General features: G+C 40.9%; 1 protein-coding gene across 4 annotated transcripts in view; it reads right to left on the minus strand.

Annotated features, from left to right (window-relative positions):
• Positions 1-23,452, minus strand: part of AATK (apoptosis associated tyrosine kinase) — a 230,935-nt gene that overhangs the window by 103,981 nt on the left and 103,502 nt on the right. The window lies entirely within an intron of this gene.

Consider the following 23,452-nt stretch of genomic DNA (forward strand, 5'->3'; position numbering starts at 1 on the left):
TCACCAGATTCAGACACACACACACACACACACACACACACACACACACACACACACACCCTAAAAGTTGCACAAAACATTCTATTACTCTAGGCCTGCCTGTCCAGAGAAGGACTCTGTGAAGTTTTCAAAGAAGACCACTTTCCCAGCCATCTCCTAAGTCTGCTGGTCTCCCTGAATAGTTTGTTTTTTAAGAAACCAATGAAACAGAAATCCCACAGGCCTTCTTAGAACATAGAACTGGGACACTCCTCCACAAAGGGACAGAACTTACACTTCTAACTATAGCTTTCTCATCTCTCTCTCTCTCTCTCCATTTATTTTCCCCTCACCGCAACCTAGTCACCCCTTGGAACTATCCTCCTGACCATTTCAAGAATGCCCTCCCATAGAGATGGTTGATATAATCACAGATGACAAAGTGTTATGTGTTATCAAGGTGTTAGTACCTGGTGGTCCCTCTATAAAATACAAAAAAAAAAAACCTTTCTATGATGGAATCAGTCATGCCCAGAGTTACATAAAAAGACAGAGTTGTTAGCTCTGCACAAGTCTAGAAATTGGACCCAACAATGGAGGGAGAACCCAACCCCTAAGAGGCAACTGGTGTGGACACCTTGCTTTTAGTGGAGCTACTCAACTAGTAGGAAACACCTCCATCTAGCAGGGAACAGAGGCAGGCATTACAGACAGACACTGTCACAGAGAGGCAATTACTTAAAGCAGTAGAGCATCTTCAAGGAGCAGGACTTCTGACAGCAGAAAAGAGAGCTGGCCCTGGAAGTCAAGAATCAAGTTAAGGAGACGTGCAGACCCTGGGACCCACCCAGGAGAGATGCTGTGCCCCAAGGAAAGCTTTGTGAGATTACACAAAAAGAAAGGTCTATCAAACCCTATGGTGCTAGAATTATGAGTTTCCTTGGCCATATACTATATATAAAAAATATATGTGTGTGTACATGTGTGTATATATCAATCAATCAATATTTATTAAGTGCCTATTATGTGCCAGCCACTGTGCTAAGTGCTGGGGACATGAAAAGAGGCAGAAGATGGCCCCTTCCCTCAAGGAATTTACAGTGTAATGGGGGAGATAATATGCAAACAAATATATACAAAGTAAGCAATATACAGGATAAATAGGAAATAATTAACAGGAGGAAAGAACTGGAATAGGAGGGGTTGAGGAAGCTTCCTGTAGGAGGTGGGATTTTAGTTGGGACTTGAAGCCATAGAGGTGAGTAGAGGGTTAAAGAGGGAAGGCATTCCAGGTATGAGAGACAGCCAGAGAAAATGCTCAGAACTGAGAATGTCTTTTGCTTGTGGGATCCAGGAGGTCATTGTCACTGGATCAAAGAGTATGGATTGGTATAAGAATGAGTAAGGTATAAGAATACTTAAAAGGTAGGAAGGGGCTAGGTTATGAAGGACTTTGAATGCCAAACAGAGGAGTCTGTATTTGCTCCTGGAAGCAATAAGAAATCACTGGAGTATACTGAATATGGAGTGTGTGTGATATGATTGGACCTGCACTTTAGGAAAATCACTTTAGTGGATGGATGGAGGAAGGATTGGAGTGGGGAGAGACCTGAAGTAGGCAGACCCACCAACAGGCTATTGCAAATAATCAAAGTGTGAGGTGATAAGGTCCACTGGTAGAGTGGTGGCAGTATCAGAGGAGATAAGGGGACACATTTGAGAGATCTTGTAAAAGTGAAATCGGCAGGCTTTGGCAACAGCTTGGATATGGGGAGTGGGAGAAAATGAGTAATACAGGATGACTCCTCGGTTGTGAGTGTGGGGGATTGAGAGAATGGTGTTGCCCTCCAGAGTAATAAAGAAGGTAGTTAGGGGAAGGAATTAGAGGGAAAGATAATGAGTTCCATTTTAGACATATTGAATTTAGTATGTCTACTGAACATCCAGTTTAGGATGTCTGAAAAGCATGTGGAGATGCTAGATTGGAGAGACTGGGGCAAGAAAGATAGGTTTAAGAATCAGCAGCATAGAGATTGTAATTAAATCCATGGAAGCTGATGCAAACACCAAGTAAAGTAGAATAGAGGGAGAAGAGAAGAGGGCCCAAGACAGAACCCTGAGGAGCAGCGATGGTTAAATACCATGATCTGGAAAAGGATTCAGCAAAGGAGACAGAGAAGGAGCAGTCAGGTAGGTAGGAGGAAAATCAGGAAAGAATGGTATCCCAACAACCTAAAGAGGAGAAAGTATTAAGGAGAAGAGAGTGATCAACAGTGTCAAAGACTGCAGAGCAGTCAAGGAGAATGAGGATTAAAGGTCACTGGATTCCAGCTAAGAGCTCATTAGTAACCTTGGAGAGAGCAGTTTAGTAGAATGTTAAGGTCAGAAGCCAGATTATAAGGGGTTAAGAAGAGAGTGAATGGAGAGAAAGTGGAGGCACCTATTATAGATGACCATTTTGAGTTCAACTTCAAAGGACAGAAGATACATATCCCTCTTCCTGTGGGCTTTGTGTATATTTGTGGAATAGTGCCCCAGGTTTAGGGTGGCTAGGTGGCACAGTGCATAGAGTGCTGGCCCTAGAGTCAGGAAGACTCATCTTCTAGAGTTCAAATATGGTCTCAGACACTTACTAGCTGAGTGACCCTGGGCAAGTCACTTAACCCTATTTTCTCAGTTTCCTTATCTGTAAGATGAGCTGGAGAAGGAAATCACAAACTACTCCAGTATTTTTGTTTTATTTTCTATTTCTTTTTTTTTTTAGGCAATTGGGGTTAAGTGACTTGCCCACGCTCACACAGCTAGGAAGTGTCAAGTGTTTGGTCTGAGGTCAGATTCGAACTCAGCTCCTCCTGACTTCAGGGCCAGTGCTCACTGTGCCACCTAGCTGCCTCACTCCAGTATCTTTGCCAAGAAGATCCTATATAGGGTCACAAAGAGTCAGACACGACTGAAACAAATGAACAACATGCCCTCAGGTTTGTGTGGGAGAATATTTTGTAGTTGTCTTTACTATACCATCTTGGTAAATGCTTTTGGAGTATTGTTGGCTTATTGTTAAGAAAAAACATACTAGGGCAGCTAAGTGGCACAGTGGATAGAGCACTGGCCCTGAAGTCAGGAGGACCTGAGTTCAAATCCAGCCCAGACCAAACACTCGACACTTGCTAGCTGTGTGACCCTGGGCAAGTTACTTAACCCTAATTGCCTAAAAAAAAACCACTGGTAGGAGTTCATGAGCTATAGTTTTAGAAAAGCCGAATTCAAGTGTAAGTTGGGAGAGTACCTCCCAGAAAGGGTGCTTTTTAATTTACAAAAAGTACTTATTTTCTACTTCTGTCACTGTAATTCATCTGGCCACATTGATTCTTCCTGAAATGTACTGCTAAAATATTCAAGAGTTTCCTGATATGGCTAAAGAAACAACTCAGATTCTCCACACCCTCTCCCCCCCAAAAAAACCCTATATCTCAGAATATCTTCCTGACTATTTCCTTCCTAAAGAATACCAGAAGATTTTTCTGGGATGTGACTGGTTCCAGGTCTAGCTGGCAAATTTAGCATTGCCACCTCCCAGACTGAGGCTACATGAGATAATGCCCATGCCCAGGTAAAAGCTATTGAGCTAATGTGACAAGGAAAATCTGCTACTGGCAGAAACCAAGAAAGGAGAATAAAATATATACTAATCCAGTAGACTGATAACCTCTGTACTTTGTCTTAATGGAGGAAAGGTAGGAATAGAATTGTCTGGTTAGTACTCAGAGTGCTACTTTTGGAACCAGAGGAAATGAGTTCAAATCCCACCTTTTCCATTTACCACCTGTGTAACCCTGGTCAAATTATTTGACCTCATTAGGCCTACTTTTAAAATCTATAAAATAAAGGGGCTGAACATCTCTGAGGCCCTTTTCAGTTTTAGTTCTTTGATCAAACAGGTCAAGGAATTTTGGACCCTAGTGATTCAGAGCTGGGAGGACAGGAGTAAGGTGGAAAGGCAACAGAACGGGAAGGGAAAAGACCTTACCTCACATCCAAAAGAAGCATAGGAGTTTTGTGTTTGACAACAGAGCCAGCTAGCCGATTTATTATTTCAGTATGTTATCAGTCAACTGGAAAGCATTTATTAAGCATCTATTATGTGCCAGGCACTGTCCTAGGTGCTAGAGATACAAATAGAAAAATGAAATGGTCCCCTTTGTGCTGGAGCTTACAAGATAGGCACTTGAGCTGAAGCTTAAAGGAAGAGGTGAAGGTGAGGGAGGAGGGAATTCCAGGCATAGGGAATAGATTGTGGAAAGGCACAAGGGTAGGAATTCAGCATTCAGGGAACAGTAAGTAGTCCAGTATGACTGGAATGTAGTGCATGAAGCAATGTACAATAAGTCTAGAAAGGTAGGCTACAGCCCAATGATAAACACTGACATTTAAATGCCAAACAGAGGAATTCATATTGTATCCTAGAGGCAATAGGGCTTCTTGAGCATGGAAGTGACGTGGGTACATTTGAGCTTTAGTAACATCAATTTGGTGGCTGTGCAGAGAATGGCGGCAGGTAGGCCAATTAAGAGGCAATTGCAATAGTGAAGGCAGGAGCTAATAAGAACCTAAATTCTTGACACTGGTTCTGTAAATATAAAGAGGGGAACAGAGGTGAGAGATGATGTGATAGTAGAATTCTCCAGGCTTAACATGACTAGATCCCTTTTTGCCATTTATCTTAAAACAACTTTCCCTACCCCTCACCATCCTGGCCACCCTCCTCTCTCGCAAAATGTGGTGTCCCATGTTGTACAGGCACCCCCTCAAAAAAGTCTCCAACATACAACTGAACACCCAGAAACATGGAGTACCCAGAGGAACTCGACTTTTGTTCTCATTGCTGCTATCGGGTTTTCTCTTCCTTCTTATCTGTATCTCATCCTGGTATCATCATCCTGACATGACCCTATGGTGGCTACTTCTCACCTTAGCCCAGAACCAGCAAAGGATATGGTCAGCAGAGGGCATCACTGTTTTATGATCTGCATTGAATCAAGGAAGGACATAAGCCCTGGTCAGAGACGATAAGCAATGGTAGCAGAGCCAGAAGCCAGTTGTTGGGACCCTCTGAAGGTGAGAAATGCAGGTTTATACCAGCAAATGGGCAGCCCTAGTTCCCACCTTCTCAGTCTCACACCCTTGAAGCTCCCTTCTTATTAGCCCTCACTCATTCTTACTCACTGCCCCATCATCTTCCAACCACTCTACTCTAGGTTCCCACCACAGCCTTAGACCTAGGGAATCCATGTTTTCTTGAGTCTGAATGTGTGGATACTAAATCAATGGAAAGTCCTGGATCCCAATGCAGGATGAATTTGGGGGGAAAAAGCATTCGTTTGTTTTTGTCTTTAAATCCTCAGCCCTATCCCCACTGCCTTGCACAGAGTACGCACTTAGTTTCACTGAATTTGCTGAAATCCCAATTTGAAACTCTGGAAGCATTTCCCTAAAGACAGAATGCTATGTATATGTTAGCCAGGCTCCTAGCTCCAGCCCCCAAGAGGAGATTTAACCCATACTTCAGCTTAACTCTGGTACCAGAGAGTTCTAGCCTAAGTTTGGATCTTAGGAAGGAGAAGAAGGGGGAAGAAGCGTTTCTTCCATTTTTCTCAGTGTAAGGCCAGCTCTAGGCAAATTTTCTAGACAGACAAAATTTCTCCTTTGCATCTTTCACCTCCTTTTCTGCACACCTCTCCTACCTCTCAATATTTCTCTTTCTTCCTTGCTCCTCCATGTCTTATTGCCATATTGACACTCTAAGGCAGGAAGTTAAATCTTTTTAAGGTTTTTTGTGTTTTGGACCCCTCTGGAAGTCTGGTCAAGCCTATGAACCCCTTCTCAGAACAATATATTTAAATATATTGATAACAATAACTAACATTTACATAGCACTTTAGAGTTTGCAAAATACTTTACAAATACCCTAATTTTGCCCTGGAAACAACCTTGGGAAACAGGTGCAATTATTATCATCCTCATTTTACAGATGAAGGAACTGAGTCAGACAGTGGTTAAGTGACTTGCCCAGGATCACACAGCTAGTGCCTAAGTTAGGATTTGAACTCAGATCTCCCTGACTCCAGGCCCAGCACTCTTATCTACTGTGCCACCTAGCAGCCAGTACAATAAAATCAAAAATATAGGATTACAAAGGAAACCAAAAGTCAGTAGAAATAAAGGTTATTTTTTTCCCAGTGCAAGTTCACAGACCCCTTGAAATCTATTTATGGACCCATTGATCCAGGTTAAGAACATTACTACTAGTAATGCTACTCTGAGCACTGTATTTCCTGGGAAGGACACTTGTGAAAAGTGGGGGACAGGATAAGAATATTCTTGGACAGGAGAACCAATACACTGGTGGGTTATTTCTACTTTTCACAGTTTTGTCTCTTGACTTCTGGACCTACAAAGCCTCAATGTTTCATACTTTTTCACTATGTCTTCTATGATAATAACTACAGGGTAGGGAAGGAGGACATGGGGCATCTATTTGTAAAAAATTTGTAAATTCCATAAATTGGAAATTGTTTGGTTTTTTTTTTGCTTTTAGGCAATTGGGGTTAAGTGACTTGCCCAGGGTCACACAGCTAGTGAGTGTCAAATGTTTGGTCTGAAGCCGGATTTGAACTCAGGTCCTCCTGACTTCAGGGCCTGTGCTCTATCCACTGCGCCACCTAGCTGCCCCCAAATTGGAAATTGTTAAGTCAAGGACTGTCTAAAGTCCATGAATTATTTTCTCCTCAAGTACTCCTGTCCTACAACTCAATTCACCCTCAGTTGACTTTCCCCTCTGATTAGAGGGCTGGAGAGCAGAGCATTAAACTCTCCCCAAAGCTCTTCCTTCTAGCAGACTCACAACCTTCCAGGTAATTCCATTTTCCATCAGTAGCTCTGCTTGGTTTTGACTCCACACAGTCCCTTACCATACCATGCTATCAAGTCAGGGACTCCTGGTGGCTACTCCCCCCTGAAAGGTGTGTTGTCTTCCCATATTAGATGGTAAGCTCCTTGAGGGCACATACTGTCTTTTTCTTATCCTCAGTACCTAGCACAGTGCCTGGCACATAGTAGGTGCTTAATAAATGTTTATTGAATTGAATGGATCCAGCAAGTCATAGGATCACAGATTTAGAGCTAGAAGGAAACTTAGAGGCCATCAAATCCAAATCCAACATTTTACATATGAGGAAACTGTGGTCCAGAGGGGCCAAGTGGCTTGTTCAATGAGAGGGCAAGCATGTTATTCAGGTAAGAACAGAGGCAGGATTTGAACCAAGGTCCTTGGATGCTAAAGCCTTCCCATTGTACTATAGCATCTTATCAGTTGAGACAAATCACCTAATCCCTCTGTGCCTCAATTTTCTCTTCTCTTTAATGGGAATAACACTATTAGCACTGCCTATTTTCAATTCAGCCCCATCCCCACTGCCTTGCACAAAGTAGGCACTTAGTTTAACTGAATTTGCTTTAGTATCTGCTATTTGTAAGACTGTGTGGCAGATGCTGAAAACTCAGAGACAAAACAGCTTCTGCCCCTAGAACCCCCAATATGCTTTTCTCCCAACCCCAAGGCCATGGGGGAGATTCCTTGCACCATTGTATAAATTATTATTGAGCTCCCTCCACATTTAGAATCTGTAGCCATGGGATAAATCCTATCTTTTTAAATTTAATTTATTAAATATCGTTCTCTAAAGTTTGAAAAACATGTCTAGTTGTTCCCTTCTCTTGCTATCATGAACTCCAAGAAGCTGTGTGCTTCCATTTCTCTTCTCACGTCTGTATGACCAACTACTTCTTTCTTGATATTCAGAACTAAGTCCAGAGACCATTTTCCTCTTTAATTTCTCTTCTTTCTAAGAGATGAAATTGTGACATGTCCTGCTTTTGGCAGAATGGGACCTCCAATAGACATTAGAATAGCCCCCATCGCCATGATACTTTACCTCCATGTCAGCTTCAGGATCTGGCATAGGGGTAAACAGAGAGCAGAAATGGGCAGCCTATTGCTGTCTGTTTGAAGAGGGGAACATGGATATGTTCCCTAAAGGGCTGTTTTAAATTTAGTCCGGTGGCAGGTAGTAGTCTGGTGGTAAGATGTTTGAGGTAGCAGAAACTGAAGTCAGAGAGGCCAGTTAGCTGACTACCACAATATTCCAGGTGAAACAGTCATGATGAGAACCTGAACTAGAGTGACAGTAGTTGGAATATTGAGAAAGGAATGAATCACAGACATTTCAAAGGAAAAAAACCAATCCATCTTAGTAGCTGCTTAAATGTGGGGAATGAAAGAGTGGAATGAGTCAAAGATGACTGCAACCAACTTACTCAAAATTCACAACCTATAACAATCTTATTATAGTCTCAAGAAGTCTATGCGCCCTTTCTCAAAAGAATGTTTTTAAGTGCCTAAAATAAAATTCACAGGATTAAAAAGAAAACTAATTATATTGAAATAGTTATTAAAATATATATGCTTTATTTATTTATTTTTTAAATATAAATTTATTTATTTTTAGTTTTCAACATTCACTTCCACAAGTTTTCGAGTTCCAAATTTTCACCCCATCTCATCCCTCCTCCACCCCAACATGGCATGCATTCTGAATATCCCTTCCCCTAGTCTGTCCTCTCTTCTATCTCTCTCCCCTTTTCTTATCCCCCTCCCCTTCTATTTTCCTGTAGGGCAGGAGAGACTTCTGTACCCCATTTCCTGTATTTCTTATTTCCCAGTAGCATGTGAAAATATATTTTTTAAACATATGTTTTTAAAACTTTAGGTTTCAAATTTTCTGTCTTCCTCCCTCCCCACCCACCCTCATTGAAAAGGCAAGCAACTCAATATAGGTTGTACATGTGCAGTTATGCAAAACACTTCCATAGGACATGTTGTGAAAAACTAACTCTATTTCCCTTAATCCTATCCTGCCCTCCCATTTATTCTATTCTTTCTTTTGACCCTGTCCCTCCTCAGAAGTATTTCTTCTGATTACCCCTTTCCCAATCTGCCCTCCTCTCTATCATCCCCCTGCTCTCTTGTCCCCTTCTCCCCCTATTTTCCTGTAGGGTAAGACAGATTTCCATACCCAATTGAATGTGTATGTTATTCCCTCCTTAAGCCAAATCCTATGAGAATAAGATTCACTCATTCCCTCTCACCTTCCCCTTTCCCCTCCACTGTAAGAGACTTTTCTGTTTTTTTTGTGAGATAATTTACCCCATTCTACCTCTCCCTTTCTTCTTCTCCGTATAATCCTCTCTCATCCCTTAATTTTATTCTCCAGATATGACCCCTTAATCTTCAACTCACCCTGTGCCCTCTATCTATCTATCTATACATACATATAATTTTTTTCCTCAACTACCCTAATACTGACAAAGGTCTCATGAGTTTAAATATCATCTTTCCATGCAGGAATGTAAACAGTTCAATCTTAATAAGTCTCTTATGATTTCTCTTTCCTGTTTACCTCTTCATGTTCCACTTGAGTCCTGTATTTGAAAGTCAAATTTTCTATTCAGCTCTGGTCTTTTCATCAGAATGCTTGAAAGTCCTCTATTTCACTGAATGACCATTTTTTCCCCTGAAGGATTATACTCAGTTTTGCTGGGTAGGTGATTCTTGGTTGTAATCCTATCTCCTTTGCCCTGGAATATTATATTCCATGCCCTGCGGTCCTTTAATGTAGAAGCTGCTAAATCTTGTGTTATCCTGATTGTGTTTCCACAGTACTTGAATTGTTTCCTTCTGGCAGCTTGTAATATTTTCTCCTTGACCTGGGAACTCTGGAATTTGGCTATAACATTCCTAGGAGTTTTCCTTTAGGGAATCTCTTTCAGGAGGAGATCTGTGGATTCTTTCAATTTCTATTTTGCCCTCTGGTTCTAATATATCAGGGCAGTTTTCCTTGATAATTTCTTGAAAGATGATGTCTAGGCTCTTTTTTTGATCATGGCTTTCAGATAGTCCAATAATTTTTAAATTCTCTCTCCTGGATCTATTTTCCAGGTCAGTTGTTTTTCCAATGAGATATTTCACATTGTTTTCTAATTTTTCATTCTTTTGGATTTGTTTTACAGTGTCTTGATTTCTCATAAAGTCACTAGCTTCCAATTGCTATTCTAATTTTTAAGGAAGTATTTTCTTCAGTAATCTTTTGGACTTCCTTTTCCATTTGGCCTTTTCTTTTTAGGGCATTTTTCTCCTCATTGGCTTTTTGGACCTCTTTTGCCATTTGGGTTAGGCTATTTTTTAAGGTGTTATTTTCTTCAGTTTTTTTGGGTCTCCTTTAGCAAGCTGTTGACTCGTTTTTCATGATTTTCTTGCATCACTCTCAGTTTTTCCTCTACTTCCCTTACTTGCTTCTCAAAATCCCTTTTGAGCTCTTCCAAGGCCTGGGACTGATTCATATTTTTCTTGGAGGCTTTGGATGTAGGAGCTTTGACTTTGTTGTCTTCTTCTGGTTGTATATTTTGATCTTTTTTCACCAAAGTAAGATAATATAGTCTGACTTTTTTGCTGCTTGCTCATGATCCCAGCCAATTACTTGAGTTTCAAACTCTTTGTTAAGGTAAGAGTCTGCTTCCAATGTGGAGAATGTACTGTCCCAAGCTTCAGGGGTTTGTACAGGTGTTTTCAGAGATACTTGTAGGGACCTGTAAATTTTCAGTTCTTCCAAGGTGGTATGATAAGGGGGAGGTGTTTACTCCTTTCCTGGCCTGTGACACAAGTACTCCTTTCTGTCCTGTAACTGTGAGGAGGGGTTCTCTCCACAGCCACTACAAGCTCCACCACACCAGCACTCCTCCTCACCCCAGCACCACAGCCCAGAACTGTGACCCAGATCCAAACATGGGCAAAGCAAGAGATTCCTGCCTCAGCACTGGCAAAGAGATCCCTGCAATCCCTCTCTGATCAGCCACTGGATTCCCCCTCAGTCTGGGCCGGAAGCTGGGAAGCAGCTGCCCCCCCCCAGGCCATGCTCTTGGGGAATGGAGCTGAAGACCCGCCTTCCTCTCAGCACCACAGAAACAGACTTTTCCCACTGACCTTGTAAGTTGTCTTTGCCATTCATGGATTGAGGAGTATGGAAACCTCCACAGCTGCCCGAGATTCAGTCCCCTGAGGCCTGTTCCAGGTTCACTGCGGCCTGCACGGCCATGCCGCACTGCGTTTCCAGCCAGGCGCGATACGCCTTTCTGATCAACCATCCAGGTTGTCTTGGGCTGGAAGTTTGTTTCACTCTGTCTTTTTGTGGGTTCTGCTGCTTCAGAATTTGTTTAGAGCCATTTTTTATGAGTATTTGGAGGGGTTTGGAGGAGAGCTCAAGCAAGTCACTGCTTTCACTCTGCCATCTTGGCTCCACCCCCAAAATACATATACTTTAGAAACACATTCACAGACCCAAGTTCAGAGCTTCTGGTCTAAGGAGACCCGAGATAAATTGAGTCATTTCTCCCTGATCAAGGATCCCTTGATATTCTAGTTTTGGCCTTTCCAAGGTACCCTTACGAATGGCAAAACCTGACCCATTTCATAGGAAGAAGAGTTCTCTACCATTCACCAGTGCCACTAAGTTCAATTCAGTCCAACAAGCATTTTTACATTGTTGACATTTGTTCGAGTTGACATGCCCCTGTGCCCAGAAGGACCATCAAACCCTAAGAAGGGAGAGAAAGAATCTAAGTCCCCATAAATATGACAGTAAGTGCACAAGCAACCATACAAGGAAACCACAAGGCCCTCACACAACTCCTAACCTCCTACCTGGTTAAACAGTAACAAGGTGGTTCCCTGGGCCATACCCATAGCCATAAACCAGGGGTGCAGGGCAGGCATTGAACCTTAACACTAGCCTCCTAAGCTAACTTCTCAATTCTTTAACACTTATCCCCAACTTCAAAACTCTTTCTGAAATGGAGTAAGAAGGAAAGATATGCAAAATCCACACAGATATTAGGAGAATCCCAGGACAATGTCTTTGTCAAACCATCTCCTTCCTTTCCTGAAAGTCACCAAAAGTCACAGTTTCCTTGGAAACCTTCCCAGACTGATTCAATCTGGCTCCATTCACTATAGCAACATCTCAGTTTTGGACCAGAGGTAAAGGCTAGAGGCTCAAATGCTGGGGTGGAGAGCAAGAAGGAACAATTAACAAATGCAGTGATACTAAAACTATGGTCCATATGTGTATAGCCTGTGAATTCTTAACACTTGTGATTTTTATATTGATGAGTATACTACACCAGGTTCGACAGCATACCTAAGAGCCAATTTGCTTAATGGTGATGGCAAACATATCATATCACCACGAGTACTACTGAACAAATCCATTAATTCTATTCTGTTTACACTTCTGCTTTTGAGATTTTTTTTTAAATTGACTCCCTTTAATTTGATCAGAGGAATTAGCAAGGGAGAGATTATTTGCTGAACTTTGTTTCCTGGTGTGAAAAACAAGAATTTTTTGAAGAAGTAGACACTTTCATTTGATGTAAATCAAGTTAGTCAATAAGCATGTCAGCTTATGATGTGCCAGACACTGCTGTGGAGACACCAAAAAAAATGGCAAAAAATAAATAAATAAACCCACAATATCCTGTTTTCAAGGAATATGCATTCTAGTAAAGAAAACAACATATAAATATCTATAGATAAAGATATATGATGGGCAGCTGAGTAGCACAGTGGATAAAGTTCTGGTCCTGGAGAGTCAGGAAGATTCATCTTCCTGAGTTTAAATCGAGCCTCAGATACTTACTAGGTGTGTGACCCTGGACAAATCACTTAACCCTGTTTACCTCACTTTCCTCAACTATAAAACAAGCTGGAGAAGGAAATGGCAAACCATTCTAGTATCCTTGCCCAAAAAAACCAAAATGGGGTCATGAAGAGTTGGACACAACTGAAAAATGACTGAACAACAACAACATATATGTGATATAGAGCAAATGAAGATAATCTGAAAGGAAAAACCATTATTAGCTTGTGGGACTTGGAAAAGGCCTCCTGAAAAAGATGAGATTTGAGAAGTCTCGAATGAAGCCAGGAATACTAAAAGCAGACAGAGCATTCCCGGTATTCTTTTTTTGAGGGGGGAGGCAGTCAGTGCAAAAACATGGAGATGGGAAAAGGAATTGGAAGAACTTTGAGTAGGCCAACATAGGGAGCATGGGAGGGATAAAGGTTGAAAAAGTAAGAAGAGCTTTATGAAGAGTTTTAAATACCAAACAGAAGCATTTATATTTGACTATGGAGATAATAGCAAACCATTGGAGCTCCTCAAGCAGGGAAGTGATATAATTAGATTTGCACTTTAGCAAAATCAGTTTGACAGCTTGATGAAGGATGGTTTGGAGTGGGGAAAAGCTTGAAGCAGAGGGACCAATTTCAAAACTTTTACAGTAGTTTGGGTAAGAGGTGATGAAGGCCTGAACTAGGATTCTGGCTGTCTGAGTGGAGAGATACAGAGAGACTGTGGCTTAGCAGACAGACTAGGACTGAATGTATATATTAGAGGATCATCTGCACAAATATAATTGAATCCAGTGGAGCTGATGAGATAGTATAAAGGGAGAAAAGGACTCCAGACAGAGACTTGGGAGGTCTCTCAAGACTGGAGGATGTGACATGGACAAAGAGGAAGCAAAGAAGACTGAGGAGAAGCCGTCAGAGAGGAGAACCAGGAGATGATATCCAGAAGGAATAGCATAAATAGATAAATAGCATCAAAGGTTGCAAAGAGGTCAAGAAAGAGGAGCTTGAAAGCCAGAATATGGTGGCTTTAGAAGAAAGTGAGAGAAGAAAGCACAGAGACACTTACTGTGGATGGCTTTTTTAAGTAATTTAACCACAGTGGGGAGAAGATATATGGTATGACAGCTAGTAAGAATGGTCAGATCAAGTAAAGGTTTGTTGGGTTTTTTTAAGGATGGGAAGACATAAGCATGTTTATAGGAAGCAGGGAAACAGCCAATAGGTAGGTACAAATTAAAGATAAGAGAGAATGTGTCAAGGATAATGGGACAATTTACCGAAGAAAAGGGGAGATAATGAGATCAAGGGCTCAAGCAGAAAATTTTGCCTTTAGAAAGAGAAGGGCCACCTCTTTATCTGAGACCAGAGTGAAAGCGAAGAGAATGGAAAAACAGTGATGTGAGATGAGGAAGAGAATAAGGAGATCTTGGCACAAGCTCTTACCTGTCAAACATGAGCTTTTGGAATAGAAGGGTAAATGTAAAAAATGTGCATTCACTGGGAAATAAGATATACAGGCAATGGGGTATAAAAATCTATCCTGCCCTACATGAAAATAGAAGAGGAAGAAGATAAGAGAAGGGGGTGGGGGCAATAGAAGGGAGGGCAGATTAGAAGAAAGGATATTCAGAGTGCACACCTATCTTGGGGTTCGGGGAAGGACAAGATGGGGAGAAATTTTGGAACTCAAAATCTTGTGGATGTGAATGTTGAAAACTAAAACTAAATAAATTAATGAATCTTAAAAAAAACTGTATCCCCAAGGGATTAGCACAGTCACTGGCACATTACAAGTACATAATAAAGGCTTCATTTATCTAAAAAAATGTGCATTTGCCAATTTTTCTTTCATTACAATATACTGTAGCCATGGCATCTTAACATATATAGTTATATAATGTCATAATTAGCTATGCACTGGTATATGAATTCCTTTTTTGTACACATATTGTACATATGTGTGTACATGTAGTTCTCTCCCTCTCTTCCTCTCTCTCTCTTCTGCTGGAAACAGGGACCAGGTCTTCATTTTTCCTTATTTCTCAGATACAGGGTGTGGGACACAATGGGCATTTAATAAAAATAATTAGATTGTACAGGAAGAGAACTATTTGGCTTGTTGGTGAAGATGCTGGAAGGAAGAGGTGCTCTCTTGTCTGTTTAATCATTTAACTTATTTTATTTAGAGATTCAAAGTTAACAACTAATTGTATAATTCAGATGAGACAGCTACTTGACCACAAAGTGGTTGGAGAATGCTGGGACACTATAATGGTTCTGGTATTTAATACCTTCCCTGAGAATTATTTATATGGTGCTTAACTCTTTGAAATTTAACAATTAAAAAAAAATTTTGATGTCTTTTGTTTTTACATCATATTTATGCCCTCTCCCCTTCTGAAGTCTACCCCAAAATGAAGTTGCTTATAAGATGGGTCAAACCATTCCAGAGAACAATTTGGAATTATGCTAAAAAAAAATGATTAAAACAGCCATGCCTATGACCCAGAGATCTCACTCTAGGAACATCCCTCAAGGAAGTCAATGATAAAAAAGAAAAGTCCTATATACACCAAAATGGTTATAGTGGCACTTCTTGTAGCAGAAAAGAATTGGAAACAAAGTATATGCCCATCAGTTGGTGAATGGCTAAACAAATTGTGGTACAAGAATATAAAGGAATGTTACCATGCTAGAACAAACAATTAATATGATGTATACAGAGATGCACATGGCGACATGCAGTATCTGTACTGATACAAAGTGAGATATGCAGAACCAGGAAAGCAAAACTATGTAACTATAGCCTCAACCCCATTGGTGTGGGACTCTCATCATTGGTAGAAACTGACTGCTTGGTGCTCTGAGCCTCTGCGTTGGTGAAAGATGTGAGAGAGAAGACATATGCCATTCCAACCTTTCCTTAGGTTTCTAAAGGGAGAGACTCTAGGAAGAAGATAACATATAGAGGAGATGTCAGTCTCTATCATGTTCCTATCCCCAGCTTGCTATACAAGAGACTTTGGGGAATCTCCCCTTGGGCAAAATCTAGGGTTCTCTCTCGGTTGAACTGAGTTATATCACTCCTGAAAGGAGAACTCATTCATTCTGCATATTGTCTAGCATATACTCTCATATAATCATAATCATAGCTAACTCTCATATAGTACTTATTATGTGCCAGGCACTGTGCCAAGCACTTCACAATTATTATTTCATTTGATCCTCATAACAACCCTGGGAGTTAGATGTTATTATTATCCTCATTTTATAGGTGAGAAAACTGAGGCAGAGTAAAGTGACTTGCCCCAGGTCACAAAGCTAGTATCTGAGCATAGATTTGAACTCAGGTCTTCCTGACTCCAGGCCCAGTGCTTTATCTACTGAATCACCCAGCTATCCTTAAAATGTATGTATACATATGCATGCTTTTTCTGATTTCTGTTTGCTACTTCTTTGGATAAACGGGTTTACTGTTATTTGTGTTCACTGTGGAACTGGCATTTGGTGGGAAGTCAAGCCTTGGATACATAGCTTGGAGGCCTCCTTTCTGAGGAAGGCATGGAAATCAGAAAGCCTGAACAAAATTGACCTCTCCTAGACTAATAATATTTAAGGGAGCAGAAAGATATAATTCTAGCCCAGCACTCTCTCTCTCTCTCTCTCTCTCTCTCTCTCTCTCTCTCTCTCTCTCTCTCTCTCTCTCTCTCTCTCTCTCTCCCTCTCTCTCTGAAGAAAGCATAATGGCCAGTCTCTGGCCCCAGCCTCCTACTTTCCCGCCTGGATGGAATCAAAGTCTCCCTTGGAAAAGAATAAAGGGGGAGCCAAGATGGCAGAGTAAAAGCGGTGACTTGCTTGAGCTCTCCCTCAAACCCCTCCAATTACTTGTAAAAAAATAGCTCTAAACAAATTCTAAAGCAGCAGAACCCACAAAAAAAGACAGAGTGAAACAAATTTACAGCCCAAGACAGCCTGGATGGTTGATCTGAAAGGTATATCGTGCTGAGCAGGAAGAGGAGCACAGCTTGGCCATGGGCACACAGGCAAGGCAAGCCTCAGAGAGCCTGGAGCAGACCTCAGAGGACTGAATCGTGGGCAGCTGTGGCAGTTTCCAGACTTCTCAACACACAAACGCCAAAGACAACTTAGAAGGTCAGTGGGAAAAGTCTGGGACTGCAGTGAGAGAGAGAAGCATGATCCCAGCCCCAGTCCCCAAGCTCGGCCCAGGGCGGCAGCTCCTTCTGGAGCCCACAGACTGAGAGGGAATCAAGTGGCTAATCAGAGGGGGATTGCAGGGATCTCTCTAATGGTGCAGGATTCTATTGCTTTGCCTTGTGTTTGGATCTGGGTCACAGTTCTGGGTGGCGGTCCTGGGGCAAAAAGGAGTGCTGGCATGGTGGCTGTGAAGAAAAAACCCTCCTCACAGTTCCAGGACAGAAAGGAGTGCTTGTGGTCACTCATAGACCAGAGTGCAGGCCAGGAAAGGAGTAAACACCTCGCCCCTTATTATACCACCTTGCAAGAACTGAAAATTTACAGATCCCTAGAAGGATGTCTGAAGATAGCTACACAAAATCCCTAAAGCTTGGGACAGTACATTCTCCACACTGGAAGCAGACCCCTACCTTAACAAAGAGTTTAAAACTTGAGTAATTGGTTGGGATCATGAATAAACAAAGGTCCAAAAAAAGTCAGACCATAGAATCTTTCTTTGGTAACAAAAAAGATCAAAACATACAACCAGAAGAAGACAACAAAGTCAAAGCTCCTACATCCAAAGCCTCCAAGAAAAATATGAATCAGTCCTAGGCCATGGAAGAGCTCAAAAAGGAGTCTGAGAAACAAGTAAGAAAAGTAGAGGAAAAACTGGGAAGAGAAATGAGAGTGATGCAAGAAAATCATGAAAAACAAGTCAACAGCTTGCTAAAGGAGATCCAAAAAAATACTGAAGAAAATAACACTTTAAAAAATAGCCTAACCCAAATGGCAAAAGAGGCCCAAAAAGCCAATGAGGAGAAGAATGCCCTAAAAAGTAAAACTGGCCAAATGGAAAAGGAAGTCCAAAAGATTACTGAAGAAAATACTTCCTTAAAAATTAGAATGGAGCAATTGGAAGCTAGCGACTTTATGAGAAATCAAGACACTGTAAAACAAATCCAAAAGAATGAAAAAATAGAAAACCATGTGAAATATCTCACTGGAAAAACAACTGACCTGGAAAATACATCCAGGAGAGAGAATTTAAAAATTATTAGACTATCTGAAAGCCATGAAAGCCTAGACATAATCTTTCAAGAAATTATCAATGCCCTGATATTTTAGAACCAGAGGGCAAAATTGAAATTGAAAGAATCCACCAATCACCTCCTGAAAGAGCTCCCCAAAGGAAAATTCCTAGGAATATTGTAGTCAAATTGTAGAGTTCCCAGGTCAAGGAGGAAATATTGCAAGCATCCAGAAAGAAACAATTCAAGTATTGTGGGTTTAATTTTTTTTTTAGGCGGTTGAGGTTAAGTGACTTGCCCAGAGTCACACAGCTAGTAAGTGTCAAGTGTTTGGTCTGAGGCTGGGATTTGAACTCAGGTCCTCCTGACTTCAGGACCCATGCTCTATCCACTGCATCACCTAGCTGCCAATTCAAGTATTGTGGAAACATAATCAGGATAATACAAGATTTAGCAGCTTCTACATTAAAGGACCGCAGGGCATGGAATATAATATTTCAGAGGGCAAAGGAGATAGGATTACAGGCAAGAATCACCTACCTAGCAAAACTGAGTATAATCCTTCAGGGGAAAAAATGGTCATTCAGTGAAACAGGGGACTGTCAAGCATTCTTGATGAGAAGACCAGAGCTGAATTGAAAATCTTACTTTCAAATACAAGACTCAAGTGAAACATGAAGAGGTAAAGAGGAAAGAGAAATCATAAGAGACTTATTAAGGTTAAAATGTTTACATTCCTGCATGGAAAGATGATATTTGTAACTCATGACACCTTTGTCGGTATTAGGGTAGTTGGAGGGAAAAAATTATATGTATGTATGTAGACAGATAGATAGAGGGGGGGCACAGGTTAGGTTGAAGATGAAAGGGTGATATCTGGAGAATAAAATTAAGGGGTGAGAGAGGATTATACTGGGAGAAGGAGAAAGGAAGAGGTAGAATGGGGTAAGTTATCTCACATGAAACAGACAAGAAAAGGCTTTTACAGTGGAGGGGAAACAGGGGAAGTTGAGAAGGAATAAATGAATCATATTCTCATAGGATTTGGCTTAAGGAGGGGATAACATACACACTGAATTGGGTATGGAAATCTATATTACCCTATAGGAAAATAGGGGCAAAGAGGATAAGGGAGCAGGGGGATGACAAAAGGGAGGGCAGATTGGGGGAGAGGGTAATCAGAAGCAAACACTTCCGAGGAGGGACAAGGTCAAAAGAGAGAATAGAATAAATGGGGGGGGGGATAGGATGAAGGGAAATATACTTAGCTTTTCACAACAACAACAACAAAAGAAAAGGATAAAGGAAGAAGACTAAAGAGATATCTAGGCTTGCCTCCCTTAGAGCCACATCCAGACAAACCCATGTGGATTCACATAACCTATAGGAGCCAAACAACACAACCTTACATACCACATCCTAACAACCATAACAATGTAAATGGAAAGAATAATAATAAAATAATCAAAATTGTATAATGAAACAAAAAAATTATAATGAAACAAAATATCCTAATGGAATTATAATTAACAAACTGGGCCTCAAAAAAAGAGATAATGAGAATGCACTTCAACACTTCTTTGCAAAGGTGGGGAAATATGGGTGTAGAACACATCCTTTAATGTCACTTGATTAATATGTTGTTTAGTTTTGCTGAACTATTTTTTCCTCTTTCTTTTTTTGTTATTTGTTACAAGGGATGGCTCTCTGGGAGGAAGAGGAAGTCCATGAGTTCATAAGAATGAAAAACTACATTGTTATATTGAGACATAAAGGTGATATAAAAATAAAAATTATCAATAATAATGCAAAAATAAAATATTTTGACAGCTAAATGTCAGTAAGATATTATCCAAGATGCCATTCTTGTAGGGTAAATGCCCATGAAACCAAGTCTTCCTAATCTTCCAAGAACCCTCCTGGAATACCCAGCCTTGCCCAGGAAATTTTAGGGGAAACCAGGTGTCATTAATTGCCAATAAATTCCAGCTCTTGGCCACCAACTTCATACTCTCTTGCCCTCCACAGTCTGAAAAAGGCCACAATTTTAAGAAGGGGTGATCAAGAATAAGGACAAGGCAAACAGCAAGAAAAGGAGGAAATGTCAGAGAAATAAAGATTAGAGTATTAGGGGAGAAACAGTAAAATACCATGTCCCAGAAACTTGTCAAGAAAAAAGTTTCAAGGCAGTCAAGTCAGCAACATCCAATGAAGCAGAAAGGTTACAGAGGATGAGGATGAAGAAAATGTCACTTGATTTGGGAAGATGAAAGTCACTGGGTAATCTTCATAAAAGCAGTCTTGGGAAAGTAATTGAAGGCTAAAGTGGAAGCCATACTGGAGTGAATTAGCTATGAAGTATAAAGAGATGAAAGATAGCAGGGGTAGCTAGGTGGTGTAGTGGATAGAGTACTGACCCTGAAGTCAGCAGGACCTGAGTTCAAATCTGGCCTCAGACCAAACACTTGACACTTACTAGCTGTGTGACCTTAGGCAAGTCACTTAACCCCAATTGTCTAAAAAAGCAAAAAACAAAAAAGAATTTAGAAGCAAAAGGGAAAAAGAGGTGTGGATGTTGATTTATTTTGCTTAAATGTATTTATTTGTTACAACAGAGGAAAGATAAGTTACTGGGTGGCAACAGAGAGGACAGAAAAAAAATGAAAGACATGTCAATAAAATACTTAAAAATAAATAGAATAAAAATTCAGAAAGAGCCACAAACAAAGCATGATCTCTGCCCTTTTGGCCGCCCTCTCCCACTGATGAGTTTCTTCTGGGGCCTCCATTTTGGGGAATTCTCTTCCTAGCTCCAATTCTGTCTCTACAGCTACCACTGCCTTCACTGCCACCACTACTTTTGTAACATAAAGAAAGAAAAAAATATCTTTCTTTTTTGCTTGTATTGGAATCTCCAGCATTTAGCACGGTACCTGGCATGTAGTAAGTGCTTAACAAATGTTTGTTGGCCTGCTTGCCTACAAGCTGTATATAACAAGGAGTTCAGTTCCATATACAATCCTCTCTTTTGTTATTTTGTCATTTTGGATAATGACATGTTCACATGTGAAAGGAGGACCTCTAGGCCTGATTTAGTTATGTATCTAGAGATTGATATCGCTACAAAAACCTGTCAATAGACTAGGTACTGTTAAACTTGAAGAAACTATGGGAAAATATGGAACAAAATGCTGTCCCTATGCAGGGTATTAGAAAACACGACCAATCTCAATACTTCTCCCTATTGAGCACTGGGTCCTGCTAACCATACCTTCATCAGTCTCCTAACTTTGTACTAACCCCCATTCATCTTTGATCTCTAAGGGGTTGATATCATTGTCTTTAATTATTGTTAGGCATTAATGAAATATGTCAAAGCCTTCCACATGCAGGTGCAAGCTGCCCTGCCCAAAGAACTAGAAGAACTCTGGTAGCCTAAGCAACTTGGTGATGGGGTCTAGGTAAAAGTCCAGGGACATAAGACATCTTACAGCCCTGCTCTAATGGCCCATAGCAGCCTCTCCTCACCATAAAGATCACAGTGATATACCAAGGTATTCCCATAAGAATATGTCCCTCCTACTATCCCCTTCCAAAGGGCCAACAACCCAACTATTGCCTCTGCCTGGGTCTTTTGAATCCTCAGATGAAGGGCACCAAAAGACAAGTCCAGTGGTGGGTAGACCATCCACTGGAGAAGAGGAATTGTTACTCTAGGGTACACAGTCGCAAAGGAACTTTGGGTTCTCAACTAGATAGGTAATACATTTGTCACTTTCATTCACCAAATTGTCAAAGGCCTAAAATTTGACCAACAGATGAGTCCATAAGTATGGGGCCTTGCATAGGGAAGGGGTGGGGAGAGGTATAAGGGAATCCCATTATGTTCCATACCCCCTGAATATTACACAGATTAAACAGTCAGAAAAGGAGGCCTGAATCCTAATAGGACAGCATGGTTGTGCCTCTATATCCCACTCTCTGGACAAGCTGCCTACAAAAACAGTTAATAGGGTGCATAAGGACCCCAGACAAGGTGAGGATCTGTCCAGCCAGGTGTGTAAGGTTTGGTAAGCTTGGAAGGTGGATTTTGGGAGGCATCCCTACCTTGTTTACCTCTGCCCATCCTAGTCCTCCTCTAAGCAACTGCGTGGTTCATCTCTCCACAGCAAAAGGAGGTCTGCCTCATCATGAACCTTGAACCCTATAAAGTTTGCCCAACCAAAGCTAGGAAAATTCACTGCCTCATAATCATAGATTGGGAGGAAGGCCCTACGTACGATGCAGAATGATTTCCTTTGTGCTCCAGAAGCACAAAAATCAGGAGGTACGAAAGCAGGCCTTGGTTGTGCTTCTAGAGAGACTGACATCACTGCATAAGTCTGTGGGTTGACTAAGTATTAATAACATGAAAAAATAAACTATGAAGAAATGTGTTCCTATGGGAGAGAATTTTGTCCCTAGGTAGGACAATGGAAAGCACCTGGTCAACTTGCAATACTTGTTCCTACAATGCTCCAATCATAAGTCAGTCACTGTGACCCACTAATCATACCTTTATCAATCTCCTAATTTCACACTAACCTCCATTCATGTTTCAGCTCTGTACCATCCCTAATTTATTCTTTGTCTTCTCAATCCAGTTGTCCAACTATAAATTGGCCCACCATACCATACTTGGGAAGAGAATCACACTTTAATCAATCTCCTGTGTTCTAACCCCCATTCATCTTTCAGCTCTGTACCCCCCCTAATTTATTTTTTGTCTTCTCAACCCAATTATATGACTATAAATTGACGAGCCATACCACATTTGTGAGAAAAAACATAGATATGAGTCCTGCTTGCATGTCCACAGTCAGATTCTCCCCGTGTATACATGAGTGATGAAAATGTCTTGCCCAAGTCAGTACTCAATTAATTCTTCAACAGGTATTTATTGATGATTGTTAAGTTCACAATAAAAATGCTTTTTAACAGAAAAGAGACATAGAATGAAGCTGCTATAAAGGCAAAGGAGATTTGTAAGAATGGGGTCTCAGGAGAAGTTAGAAAGGATGGGATCTGAAGTACAGATAGTGGGGTTATCTTTAGATTAGAGAGAGAAAAGAATATCTCTTCTCTTCAGCCTGATCAAAGAGGCTAGCTGTGAGGACATCACTTTACTGGGGATGAAAAATGCAAATCAGTGAGGGATCTCATTCCTCATATTCTCAACCTTCACTATAAGGGTGAAGTCTAGGTTTTCAGTAAAGGAGGGGAAAAGGGTTTAAGGAGAAGTGAAATGCCTGGGGTAAATCAATAAGAAAAGAATAAAAGAAATTACCAGTGGCATTAAATCATTCAATACACATTTAGCCAGTTAAAATTGGGACTAGATCTAAAAAAATTCTACATCTTCCTATAAGAGCACTTCCTATAGGAGTTGAATGGAGAGGAGCAACAT

This window comes from Phascolarctos cinereus, unplaced genomic scaffold (genome assembly GCF_003287225.1).
Source record: "Phascolarctos cinereus isolate Bilbo 61053 unplaced genomic scaffold, phaCin_HiC Scaffold_5;HRSCAF=322, whole genome shotgun sequence".
NCBI lineage: Eukaryota > Metazoa > Chordata > Mammalia > Diprotodontia > Phascolarctidae > Phascolarctos > Phascolarctos cinereus.